The sequence below is a fragment of the Galleria mellonella genome, unplaced genomic scaffold (genome assembly GCF_026898425.1).
Source record: "Galleria mellonella isolate WM207_F2 unplaced genomic scaffold, CSIRO_AGI_GalMel_v1 utg83, whole genome shotgun sequence".
NCBI lineage: Eukaryota > Metazoa > Arthropoda > Insecta > Lepidoptera > Pyralidae > Galleria > Galleria mellonella.
This window is the reverse complement of record NW_026442162.1, coordinates 3,676,858-3,692,391: the sequence shown is the minus strand read 5'-3', so window position 1 is coordinate 3,692,391 and position 15,534 is coordinate 3,676,858.

Genomic DNA, 15,534 nt, shown 5'->3' with positions numbered 1-15,534 from the left:
TTTTATGCAATTTAGAATGGCAAACAAGCTGACGGCCCACCTGATGAAAAATGGTAACCGTTGCCTATGGACATGAGCAGTACCATGGACATAACAGAGTCCGTTTTGCTCATGATACCCCTCATGCGTTGCCATTCCTGAGGACTCAGGTATTATTCCTCTGTGCCCTGTAAATTCACTGCTATATTCCACCGTTCAAACCGAAACAGCCATGCAAACACAACTGCTTCACGGTAGAAACACGAATAGAACAGAAGTGCCCAAGCAAACCATTTTTGTACAAAATCTCCCTCTGGCCAATCTTTGAACAACCTGTCTATTTGTCTTAATTCACACGGCAAAAGCTGCAAATTACTGATACAGTTTGGTTTAATATTTCTTCTTATTCTGGCTTCGTTACGAGTTCTTATTCACGCAGAAGACTCGCCTATTTAAACGGAACCCTAAGACGTCTTTATTTATTTACTTGTTATGAAAGCTATCCAGCTCACAATAAAAAGGAAAATTCAAATGCGCACCGTAGACATTTCTCATAAGTCCAGTATTATTGGATTGAAATTCGTTGGGCGTATTGGAATTCATCGAGAGGGTTTATTTAGGATGAAACGCGGTTCTTTTGTTCGGCCGCAGATCTTGGATCGTTTGTTTGATTCGTGACAGATTAGTAGGTACCTAGTATTGATAGATTTATAATATTTGACATTGAAATACATTTTATTACGCTTTGCAGGTCTTGTACCTGAATATAAAAAATTTTTCCTATCAGTTGTGTAGAGGACTAGACGTACGCTGGGTCGATACACTGTTGTACCATTATCTTTACACAGCCAAATCTTTAGTCTAAGGAACAATATGTATTAAATTTCTAATAGATTTAAGTAAAACGTAGTGTTTCAATTTAGGAGTGTACCCGAAGGCCTTGGCTGAAAATCAGCGCTGTAGTCTATTGACTGCATCACTTAATGGTAGAGGGATGAGCAGCAGCGTTCCTCTGAAAACATTTCTAAAAGCCTAAATGAGGTTGGTAACCAGCTTGCCAAGCGTGGCAACTACTGACAAAACTCCACTTATGGGGAAGGCTTATGTTCAGCGGTGGACAATTAACCGCTGAAATTATGAAAATAATGATATAGCTTATGCTGTGTACGTGTTTAATATCTATGACAATAAAAATAATAATTAAATAATTAATGTTTAAATTTAAAATACTTTTTTTTTACAACTTAGAATGGCAAACAAGCTGACGGCCCACCTGATGGAAAGTGGTAACCGTCGCCTATAGACATGAGCAGTACCATGGACATAACAGAGCATACTGTTTCGCCCATGATACCCCCCATGCGTTACCATTTCTGAGGACTAAAATGTTATGCCTCTGTACCCTGTAAATTCACGCCATATCCCACCTTTCAAACCGAAACACAGCCATGCAAACACAACTGCTTCACGGTAGAAACACGAATGGGACAGAGGTATCCAAGCAATCGACTTTTGTACAAAGTCTCCCTCTGGATTCGCATAGTTTATTAGTCTTAAGTTAGATTTTGTCGCCTCCTATAAACACCATTAAAATTTACTTCTAGAAGCTCGTAAGAAATTCTTAATGTTCTTCCTCGGTGTTTTCCATGCCGTGAATATTAAAAAGTAAGCGTAAAACTGTGCATATAGAAGTTTTTATATGACTCGAGCTTATCTCGATATTATAAAGAAAGTTTTGAAGTGCATACTTGAGACTATGCGATGTAGCCTAGTGAAGTTCTAGTTTGCAACAAGTACATAGTTTGCAGTAAAATAAATATCGTTATATAAATTTTTTTTTTTTCGTTATATATTTTTTATACAACATAGAATGACAAACAAGCTGACGGCCCACCTGATGGAAAGTAGCACCATGGACATAACAGAGTATACTGTTTCGCCCATGATATGAGAGAAAGTCGGGTAATATTTATATATATATATATATATATATATATATATATATATATATATATATATATATATATATATATATAACAATAAGTATTGGCGACCGGCCGATGCTAACTCTTTAGACATTATTATACTTTTTTATATACATTTACTTTTAGAATGTTCTTATTATTTGTAATTTAAATTTTTATATTTTTTGACATATATATCATATTGTTCTGTTCCCTGCTTGCTGTTTAATACATTTATTTCGCTACTAAATTCCGTGTCTACATCATTTCATCACCTCATCACAGTCCACCGCTCCCTAATAATAAGCATGGCAATAACCAGTTATTATGGTTTAAAAACTAAATTAATGGACCGATTTTGTTAAAATTTCTATTGGACCAATCTGTAAGTATACGATTTCAGATAGAAAAAGAAATTTCCAAATTGGTTTACAATTGGCTGACTAATTAAGTAACTAACATAAAAAAAAATACAACCGAATTGAGTATCTCCTTCTTTTTGCAGTCGGTTGCAAGTTCGGAATTTGCTGGAATAATATCCAGTGAATTTTATATCGGGCTTAGACGTAGGCTACTATTTATTCTGGTCAATTAACACATTCCGATCACACGGATGAAATGGCGAGTACAAAATAGTATATATACATACACGTACAAAATATGTTATACTATGTCCTGTGACTTTGCTCACGTGAATTAGTACATTAAGTTTTTTATGTGCTAAGAATATAATCTAGCCGTGTATCAAATTCCATTCAAAACTGTTCAGTGGTTTTTGCGTGAAAAAGTAACAAACACACATAAAATCATTTGCACGAACTTTTGTAGTTATTATATTAATAGGATGTATAATCTATATATATAAAAATTAATGCCACTTTTCGTTGTAATTTTATAACTCAAGAACGGGCTCATCTATCCAAACCAAATGTTTAAGCTTTGTTCGGACTATTTAGTAGATGGTTTATGTGAAGTTTGCACAAAATCGGTCAAGCGGTTCTTCATTTATCACATTTTTTGTAAAAAATGAATTCAATAAATGGCGGATCATTTTTTTAATGGGGATTTAATTTTTTTTTTATTATTTCACTTTATACGTAGCGAAGCACGTACCGGGCCACTAGTTGTATATAAAATATATTTAGTGTGAACATTTGTAACGAACAATATTTTGTGATAAAAATTGCGGTGACAAATGACTGTCGCGGCCGAACATCGCTCTTGTTTACCGCCTGACAGGTGGGTCTTCTCAAGTGACTGGTCTAAGTAGAAATGTCCTGTTTCGTATATGACAAAAATGAGTAAGCAAGTACCTAAGCACTATAAATATCATTAATGTAGTGTACAGTCAACAGTAAAACTATAATCAATTAATGAACATCTTTTCACTTCATCTATCGCTAATTTTGAACCGATTATGACAATTATTTTTGCAAACGGTAGCATTTTATTCCGAATTAATTCGTATTTAATTTTGCAATGACTGAAGCTGTCCTTTTTTCGAGGAGTAAAAAATTACAAGTTTTGAAGCAAAATGTACTTGTTTGTAGACACACGGTCCTATGTTCTAAATTTAAAATTATTTTCTACGTTTTCAATGTTTTGTGTGTAGATTTTTTGTTTGTGCAGGTTTTTGTTTGTGTGTGCGTGCGTAAGTTCTTGAGTGCGTGTGTGTGTGGATGTGTGCGTGGCTGCGTGCGTGGTTATATGCATGCGTGCGTGTGCACAATTATTTCTGAATGGACACGCACATTAATGCGTGTGTTGCTGATTTTGTTATTTCTTGCGAAGTAAAGTTTCGGTATATTCATCGAAACACAGATATGGTGGCACAAACTAGGAAGACAGAGGACAGGTGGCGGAGAAAGACAGATAAGACAGTTGATCAATTTGATAAGGTATATTGTTAGGGCTGCTAGTCCCCCTTACTAATAATCCCTTTGCTCCAGTAAAATGTACTTGTCTTTAGTACCATAAAGATATGTATTGATCGCCGTTAAATTGTTCATACAAAATAGGTATTACATAATATATAAGGCAATACCTGCCTCGTGCTTGAGCTAGACAAAAGAAGTATTATAACATTATAATTGAGTTAAGATACGGCTGAATAAACAAGCGATCCCAAACATCAGGATACCTACCTGGTTACCTTGAGAACTTTCTTAAGGCCACAAGCGAAAAAGATATTGATATGAATCTTGAACGTGTAGGTATATATTTTTTTAATTATAAGTTAGATTCTGGTATTAGTAACTGTTCAAAGGTAAGAGGATGGTCGCAGGTTTGATTCCAATTTCTATGCAACTAAGAATGGCAAACAAGCTGACAATCCACCTGATATAAAGCTGGAACGATCGTTTATAGACTTAAACATCTAATAGATCATAAGTACCATGATCATGGAATTACTATGACGCCAATTATATATGTCGTTTGCTGCTATTTCTATAAATTACGGTATTAAACTTCCATAGGCATAAAAACAAAACTATGAACATTTTCAAATACCGGAATAAGAAAGCTGATTACTTGTACGTAATAGGTAACATGGCGTTTTTTGACCCGATTTCCTCACGTGAATCCCTTCATTACATTTACCCTGTTAAATAATGCTCCTTTGTAATCGAGTTGACGTTTCATCCTTCACTGCGGCGGCGACCCCCGCCGCGTTTGTTATTAATCGATTCCGCTCAGGAAATTATGTCGTGTATTTTCTTAGTGAGAAATGTTGATAAACTCCATCCGCTGTTGTTTTAACGAAGAAAATATATGTATAATGAGGTGACCACCTTCGTGGTGAAGTGGTGGGTACGTCGCTTTGCGTAAATAAGACCCTGCTCTCTGTTCTCGGTCGAGCTAATTTAGAGAACGAGGTTTTCGGAATTGGCTCAGGTGTGGGCATTATGGGTTGGGTCCCCCAATATTTGTTGCCTGTGTTTTTTTAAACACTGAGCAAACGAGCATGCAGCTCATCTGATGATAAATTATTACCGTCACCCATGATCACCCGCAACACCAGAGGCAATGCAGGTGTGCTGCCGGCCTTTTAAAAAGGAATGTGCTCTTTTTTTGGAGGTTATGATATCGTATCGGTTCGGAAATCCTGCTGCTGAAAATTAAATCCAAAGAATTGTTGTGCGTGGAAGAAAGTGCTTTGAAAAACGAACGGGGAGGACCGCTACTCATCCAAATGCTTCCTTATAACTCAGAGTATTTTAGCTTGTGGATCAGATGCTTGGCTTGATTTTTTTCAATTATTCACGTCAGCCGTTAACTGTCCACTGCTAAACAGGCCTCCCCCATAATGAAGGGGTTTTGCTAGTAGTTGCCACGCTTGGCAGGCGGATTGGTAACTGCAGGTGGGTTTTGATGTTATTTTAAGAGAGACAAACTTTCCTTAGTCGCCTCTTACAACACCCAAGGGAAAGGGGTGGCCCATTCTGTACCGAGAACGGATTCTTCTAGGACGTGATATATAAAATGCATAATAGTATATAATAAAAAGTTCATATATATGGATATATCTATATAAAAGATTAGGGTCTCAGTTTCCTAATTTTCCGAGTTGTTTGAGAAAACTGACAAATTAGCCGAGAATAAATAAAAAAATAACTAACTAAATTTACACACACACACACACACACACACACACACACACACACACACACACACACACACACACACACACACACACACACACACACACACACACACACACACACACACACACACACACACACATATATATATATATATATATATATATATATATATATATAATACAAATACTAGTAATATATAATCTTCAAAGGCTGAATGATAATAATGAAATATGAGAATAGTACTAAGCGCAGTATTAAATGAGGAATAGCTTGCAGGCGGCACGCTACAGAAGCAAATTAAACTTATATACTTGTACGCGAGCAAGGAACGAGTGGCAGCTGTTATAAGCAGATCATGGGGATGTTAGAAGATCAACATTTTACGAGCTGTCGACAGCGTTTGAAAGTTTAAACATTCACCTGCTCACAGCATCGCTCTTCTTGAGAGAAATATCTTATGAATTTATATATAGGTATAGCATGTTTTTTTTTTGATAAGGCACGTTTTCTTATTAGGTGGTTATTTAATGGAAGCAACAGAAGCATAAAAAAATAGATATTAGAAATGTTGTGTCTTTCTGTATGTTTGTTCCAATATCACGCAAAAACTACTGCACCAAACTGAATGTAGTTTTTACTGTTGTATCTATGGTCTAACTTAAAACTTGTGTATAATTGGTTTTGATAGAACAATTAGAAGTAGTTTATTTCATTAGTTTCCCTTATTTAAAAATACGCGCGTAAGAAGTAACGGGTACAAAACTAGTTTTAATAATAAAATTCTAATAATACAGGGTGTAATCGAAATCATTAGCATCCTTACAAGAGGTGTTCTATCAGTGGAACGAGAGATTCCGTGAGAAATTTAGCTTTAAAAATTAACTTGACAGATGGACGCACCTACTTAGCGTGGCAGGCACCATTTTTTTTGTTCTTTTTCGACTGAAGTACACAATAATTTGACAATAATTAATGAAACTTATTTGATATAATTTATAATTATAATAAAATGAGATAAATAAAATAATAAATATCTATAATTAAGATTGTGTAAGACACAAATAAACCGACTTCAATTGTGGCAAATTAGTTATTTTGATACTAAAAACTATAATACTAAACCGATTTTAACAAAACTTCTATGGGAACAATCTATAAGTATATCTTTTCAAATAAAGAATTTTTCAAATCAGTTTATAAGTGATGGAGTTTTGAGGTAACAAACATTAAAAAAAAAAACCTACAACCGTACAGAAAACCTCTTTTTGAAGTCGGTTGACAAGTAATGTACATTAATATTATTATTATGTAGTGTACATATAATATTAAAAAATTTTGCTTGTCCTAAATAGCAACACCTTGTAGCTATCTAAAATGTATATAATTAACACCTATATCTAACTATAGTTTCGCAAAATAAATGATTCAATCGATAAATCGATCATTTTGTCTTATATTTCTTTAGAAAATAAAAATGATCAATTAAAATGGCAAAGCTCCCTTAAAAGAATTGTTAATATTTTCAGTTTTGGAAATTTCTTTACTATATTTGTTATCGTTTCCTTTTTGTTAAGTGAGTATAAATCACTATATCATAGTCTGTACGTAATATATGAGTCGGTTTAAAACTATGTAACTCTCGAGAATTAGCATAGTTGGAATTGATACAACTTTTAACTGCGACTACGTATCAAGTTTGTGATATTGTAAACAATTCGGGGAACTTTAAATTAAGTGGCGGCGTCTGCGTTGAGAGTAGGTACATGCCATGAAAGAATGGGTAAAACTTGTAAATACATATACAACGAGAAATCAAATTCAGTGGTATCCTTTTAAAGGGCTATTTTACTGGTCAATAAATATGTAAAAAAATTCAGGCTCTAATACGAACACGGTGCGTCAAGTTGTATAGCAGCCTGTATGTAAGTATAGCAGGCTCAAAGTTTTTCTCAAGATACTTGTCGGCAATTTGAATAAATAAAAAGGTAATATTTTTTACAACTTTAAACAAGATATTATTAATAATGTAATGTAAACGTTATGTAATTTAAATAGGACTCTTTTTTCTGCGCTTAGTCTCTTATACAGATATTATTAGTTCTCGTTATTCGAAATTTGAAATATTTTTTTTTATTTGCAATTGGCCAGTACCAATTAATGCAATAATATAAGTCTAGGTATTTCAGGTATTATAAATAATAAATTACTTAAGTAAGTAAGAGTAAAAATGAACTTAAATCTGTAACATAGCTATTCACGTTCACATAAAATAGCAGTATGTATAAATTTTTACCATTATTAAAATTCTGCCAAAATGGTAGAAATATAAAGGTAGATGCAAAGCGTTTTACAAGAGTTCCGCCGCCGTCTGGATACATCATAAACCTGTTTACGCATTTAAACGTTATAATGCAGAGAGTTTGTCGTACAAAATGCTTTATGTCTAACATAAAAACATTTTACGAGTCCGAACTCAAACGGAGGGCGGCAGAGATATGGTAGGATTTATTCGTGACAATCATCGTGAATAGTAATCAAAATTTAAATAATAAACTTTGTTGCATTGTTATTACAATTTTATCGCCGCCAGCGTCAATTATGAGGTTTTGTTGTCGTCTCTTTGTTATAATGAAATTGTGTTGTCATTTTTTAAATATAATTAACCTGTAGATACTTAACGTTATTAATGGATAATGAAAATAAAATATTGGAAAATGATTAAAATTGATTACAAAAATTTAATAGGACAGCTAATAACCTAAATAAAATTCATAATGTGCCAAATACAATATTAAATAAATTTCTCTGATTGCTAAACTACTATATACCTAAATTCTACTATTTATAATTAATTATAAATATAAAAGTTTGTAATAATATTTGGATGTTTGTTAAACGATCATGCTTAAACTGGATTGGAATGAAATTTATTATATAGGTAGATAGATAATATTTTAAATTAATAATTAAGATACTTTTTTATCCCAATTTACGTAGACTCATTCCTTTCCTGAGGGTGTCGTAAGGGACGACTTCGGGAGCCATGGTCGAATGATGGACAGTAGCGTCCTTTTAAAACATCACCAATAGCATTGGACAGTTAACGACAACAACAACGTAGACTTATGGAATATTCTATATAGATTTAACGAAATAAAATTTGATATGTAAAACAAAATGGACGCAATTAATGATTTTATTAGGATAAAGATTTTTTTTTATTTATTTATCTCGCAAGAAGATACCAATTGATAGAATTACAATCTGAAAGTAAACAATGAAAATCTTGACCAATATTACAAACGTAAAAATGAATTTGTTTGTTTATTATCTTTTAGTGCAATCGTTATTAATATAAATTAGCAAACACAAAATATTCGTGATGGACAAAAAAACATAACATACTTTTTATTCTGGTCAATCGATTTTACAGGGTACAGAGGAATAACACCTGAGTCCTCGGGAATGGCAACGCATGGGGGGTATCATAGGCGAAACAGTATACTCTGTTATGTCCATGGTACTGCTCATGTCTTTAGGCGATGCTTACCACATTTCATCAGGTGAGCCGTCAGCTTGTTTGCCATTCTAAGTTGCGTAAAGAAATGGATATATTCTGATCACGTGGATGAAGTTGCGGGCATAAACTAGTATTCCATATTACCAACATTAATTCCATAGAGTACAACGTTTAAAAGGATTGGAGTACTTAGAACACAGTATCATATCACTATTACTAAAAGCGCGCAGCGAATTCTGCGGTTTCATATTTTAGCTCTAATTTAATAAAATTTGAGAGCTATGTGAGTTTTTCCGTAGGTACACTTACTCAGCTTGATTGCACTGAGTTTTTGTAAAATGTATTCACTATAGTTACAGTACGTACAGGTACTTTAAATATATAAATTAAAGGGATTTGTCGGATCTCTATTTAAAAGGGGAGGTCAGGAAGAATTTTTTTGCGTATATGTACGACAATAAATGTGCTCGTATATATATATATGTATATATATTTAGTTTTGCAATAAGCAGTTTTTTGCTTAGTAAGGAAATCGGCAGCTTCAATCATCACAAAATTAGAATAAGATCAGTATGGACGTATACCTCATTGATTGCAAAAAGATTTTAAAAATTGGTTTAGAATTAGCAATGCATGGCATATTTGTAAAAAAAATCAGACAAATTCAGAATATCATTTTTTTCTGGAAATGCTTAAAAATATGTTCTTCTTAAAATTATTTGGAACGAAAATATTAGATAACCTGATTCAATCTTACATATACACACACGCACACAAATATATGATTCTACTAACACACATGCATTTGTACGTGTCTGTGTATAGTATTTCATTCAATATTGCCATCGCACACATATTAAAGCACAATGTTATTTAGATGCGTCGAAATTTGAAATCACTGATCGAATCGGGATATGAGCTTTCCAGCTAATGATTGTAGGGTGACCATGAAAGTGTCCTATATCAGGAATTCTATCTTACGTATTCATATAAAAATCTAAGATTCACATTTCAACACAATATTTACAGTTATTACTAAAAAAGAATTTTATTTATTTATTTATTCTTTTTGTACATAAAAAAAATTACAAACATATAATATATATTAAATAAAGATGTACAATAGGCGAGCTTAACTCTGTAAGAGTTCTCTTCCAGTAAACCCTGAGTGGAAAGGAGCATTAATTAGCAGCGGGCAGTGTGTAATAAATAATACAATAGAAGGAAACTGTATAGTTGTTTCTATTAAAAATGATTATTTTTTATTGAAAACTACCTATATCCGGCAGCTTCACTCGCGTGAATTAGTATATAGAATATCCTATGTGTAAAGATATAGCCTACCCTTGTTATAAATTTCATTCATATCCATTCAGCAGTTTTTGCATGAAAGACTAACAAATATCCATCCATTGTTAAAAACTTTCGTATTTGTTGTATTAATAAACTTATTTATATATTTACACTTAATATTATATAAGTTTGAATGGTGGGATATGGCAGTGAATTAAGAGGATACAGAGGAATAACACCCGAGTCCTCAGGAATGGCAACGCATGGAGGTGTCATGGGCGAAACAGTATACTCTGTTATGTCTATGGTACTGCTTATGTCTACAGGCGACGGTTAACACTTTCCATCAGGTGGGCCATTAGCTTATTTGTCATTCTAAGTTGCATAAAAAAAATCTACACCCCTTATACTTTACCATTTCGGAAACCAAAGTCATTATGATACCTTACCTTGTAATTTTATGTCGCACAAAGTTGTGAATAAAATCTCGTGACAAAATATATCAAAGTAACTTGATGACGTTACCTGTTCATTTATTTATGGGCTCGCCCCATATGGCTCTCGAGGGGCGCACAGTGCTCACATGATCACATCAAAAACTGCCTGTTACGACGAAGTTTTATTGTCTAGATGACACAATGCTAGTTCCTCTTTGACCTCGTAAACCTTCGTTTTAATACATGACAGTTATTAATCTTACATTTTCGTGATATTTTGTATTTTACTAGCTTTTACCAGTAACTCTGTCCGTGTGACTAGGATATATTGATTGACTACAAAATATATTAACTACTGTATTCACGTGTAGTGACCTATTTAATGACCATTGGTTGAAACATTAAGCCGCTAAGAGGTAATAAACAAACAGATAAATTTTCTTTTATATTTATAAGGATTTATTTATTTATCCAACAGACATTGGCGGGCACTTTTCCTATATATACGTATATAAAGCGCAATGTCCACTAATCTGTCCACTGCTGAACATAGCCTCCCCTATAAGGAGGGAGGAGGGGGTTGCCAGTAGTTGTCACGCTTGGCAGGTGGGTTGGCAACCGCAGATTGGCATTTGGTGATGTATTAAGAAGGGTGCTGCTGACCATCCATCCACCATAAGCTCCGTTAGATAGCTCTTATGACACCTACGGGACAAAGAAGGGGTGGCCTATTTTATGTCAGAACCATACGGCTAATTAATATATACGTATAAGTACTTTTTAAGTTTATTCATTACAAATGATCAAATTTTTTTTCTTTATAATGTGAGTATAAATATAAACTTTAATCGATTTATAATAAAACACAAAATTGTATGCTATAATGCCTACGTGTAACGCAGTACACACAATTTACATAGTTTTGTTGGGGCTAAAATATTTATCTTCTTCGCATCATCATCATTATATTAGCTATTACCAGTCCACTGCTGGACATAAGCCTTGCCAGTAGTTGCCATACTTAACAAGTAGTTTGGTGGCTTTAGTAATGTTTTAAGAGGGCGCTGCTGCCTATTCCTTTGACAATAAGTTCTTTTAGTAGTCTCTTAATAGATGTCCTACGCAGATCTTAAGTAATACATTTAAATTTGTCTTTTACTGATTAGTTATTTAGAATATTTTGAGTAGCACTTACTACATAATAAGGATGGAATTTTATCTTCTTTGTTTCTTTTTATTTTGTGTACTCAATTTAATGGGCCGTGAAATGTTGGAAACACTTTTTGATGCCATTGTAAAGAATACTATTCGCTCCGACTTCGCACGAGTGCAATGTTGAAAAACAATGTGATATTTTATTTTTATACAACTTAAAATGACAAACAAGCTGACGGCCCACCTGTTGGAAAGTGGTAACCGTCGCCTATAGACATGAGTAGTACCATGGACATAACAGAGTATACTTTTTCGCTCATGGTACCCCCCATGCGTTGCCATTCCTGAAAACTCAGGTGTTATTCCTCTGTACCCTGTAAATTCACGTCACATCCCACCCTTCAAACCAAAACATAGCCATGTAAACACAACTGCTTCACGGTAGAAACATGAATGGGACAGAGGCACCCAAGCAATCGACTTTTGTACAAAGTCTCCCTCTGGTAATGTATTGATGGTAATGGATATCAATGTGAAGGTATAAGCAATACTCGTATTACTGTTGTATTCGTCTAAATAACATTCCAAACTTTATACAATTTGAATTAATTCTTGTAATCATTTAAATAATTATAGAAAACTATACGAATAAAAAAAAAACATACGCCAAAGTTTGACTGTTTTGTGATCCTAATCTTTATTAGGGGGTTGGGGGGAGAAAAGGGATTGTTAGTAATGCAGACTAAGAATCCCATTGCTAACAATATATCCAACCAGGTCGACCTTCTCGCGGTTCCCCCTGGAAACTATCATGATTAATTCCTGATGAATTCATCATGATGGGCTAATTGGCCTGTTTTCATCCTCATCGATCACCCTTCACTGGTGCCCCGCCAGCGTATCCCATTAGCGCAGGCGGGGTTACCACTCCATTTTCATCCAATAAAAAAAATCTTTATTAGATACAATTCCATCATACATAAAATTGTTACATTTCAGTATTTTCCATGAAAGCTGTCAGTCGACTTGATTTTTTACGATGTCTTGAACATGTATCGTCATATTTCAACAAATTAACACGAAACAATGTTAAACTATACGTACAAACCTTCCTCTTGAATCACTCTATCTACTGATGTAAACCGCATTAAAATTTGTTGCGTAGTTTAAAAGATCTAAGCGTACAGATGGCGAGAAGCGACTTTATGTAGAGATACAAATTACATTTATTTATGCTTTAAAATAAATACATTATTATATAATACCTATTAGATGGTAAGATTTTATAAGGTAGATAAATACTCTTTATTGTTTCCTCCAAAAGATTACAATAGTAAACTTATTATAGATACAAACAATTACAAGAAATAATCATAGGATAGCTCTCTTTATATACGAGCTTGGATATACGAGTATGGACTCAAATACTAACGGAAATTTGATAAAATATTTCTGTCAAGAATGTCCACTCAAATCGTCAAATGATTGTCACAATAATGGTTTGCCAAATATAGGCAATGCAAGCATATTAGTTCACTTCTGCTCTTCATAGGTAGGAATCGAATGCGCCATTTGCCACATATAATGGATTGAATCTGTTTGTAATAATCCATTATATTTAAGTTTGTTTGAAATATTTATTACATGCCTGTCAAGCTACTGGTAAGACTCGCCAATAGGGGGAGGTATATGTTCAGCTGTGGACAGCTGATATGAAGACTATGACTTATTAGTGATGTTAGGCGAGTTATTAGTACACGTACACACACACACACACACAACACACACACACACGCACGCAAGCACGCACGCACGCACGCACGCACGCACGCACGCACGCACGCCCGCCTACCCGCAGAAAGTTTTATACTTCTGCGAATATCATCGTTTTTCAATAATATTGTAATCAATGTTTTTGTTCCAAATAAAGAATTATTATTTTTTTTTTTAATTTCAAAAAAATTAATTTATTGTTATTAGTGATATAGTGATTATTAGTGTCTGAGTTATTAGTGATGTTAGGCGAGAACAAAATCAGGTCAGATGACCCACAGTGACGAATTAACCGGGTAAATTGAGTGCGATGGTTTATTTTTTTGATGGGTGAAAATGGTATAGTAACTCCGCCTGCGCTAACGGGCTGCGCTGGCGGAGCACCAGTGAAGGGTGATAGATGAGAATGAAAACAGGTCAGTTAGCCCATCATGATAAATTCATCAGGAATTAACCATGATAGTTTCCAGGGGGAACCGCGAGGAGGTCGACCTGGTTGGGTATATTACTAGCTATGGGATTCTCAGTCTTCATTACTAACAATTCCTTTCCCCCCTGAGTGCGATGGTAGTCAGCGGTGACCGCGCGGAGATCGCCCTGATGAGGTATAAGGAGTCTAAGTCTAAGGAGATTAAATTAAGAATAACATACAATCAAATCTGCTAAGTTTTGAAATACAAAATTCCGTTATAAAAAATTATATTATATTTTATCCTTATTAAAATATACATAACGTTAAACTCTATACTAATTAATATTTAAAACGGAAGAGTTTGTTTGTTTGAAGCAGTTGTGTTTGCATGGCTGTGTTCCGGTTTGAAGGGTGGGATATGGCGTGAATTTACAGGGTACAAAGGAATAATATCTGAGTTCTCAAGAATAGCAATGCATGGGGGGTATCATGGGCGAAAGAGTATATCTGTTATGTCCATGGTACTGCTCATGTCTATAGGCGACAGTTAACACTTTCCATCAGGTGGGCCGTCAGCTTGGTTGCCATTCTAAGTTATATAAAAAAAAAAAACTTTGAAACTATCAATAGGATCTGAAAAAAAATTTTGTTTTTGGTAGTTGTCAGTTGTCAAGAAAGGCAACATTATGTACGATCATAGGCCAGTACGCAATATAAGTCACTTTAATAAATCAGTACATACTAAGATGACATTTTTCGAAATTCCCATAAGACCGAGATATAGTTTTGTCCGCCCACATAAAATCACAGAAAAGCATCATTATTATGAAATTAAATATTTTTAACAGTAGATTTATATTAATAATAGTCTCACATGAATATTGACACGCCGCACCTAAGGAATATAGCTGAAATGAATTTAGGAAGGTTAATTATCAAAGTACATGCTAACTAAAGCCAATTAGTTTGCTAGCGTGAGAATGTATTTGTATATCTATATATATGTAGTTTCGTGTGCGAAATGTGTATATAAAGTTTGCAATCCACTGATGGGTAAAATATTCTAGAGATATATAGCATTTTATTTATAAAATTGAATAGAAAAAGAAAATTATTGAAAAAACATCACAATACTTGCGGTATTTTGATGATTTTTGTTTTTTAACTGCAAAAAAATACCGCGAGCGATACTAATTCGTATACATGTGTAAAAACATAATATTTTAAAGTATAGTTTATTCAATACATTTTAATGATAATGAAATATAATTAAGATTGTATTTAATAAAAAAAAGCCAACTTCAGTTGTGGCAAAACGCGTTATTTTGTTTTAATAACAAAATTAGTAAACCGATTTTGATAAATTCTCTATGGAACCAAGCTGTGAGTGTATCCT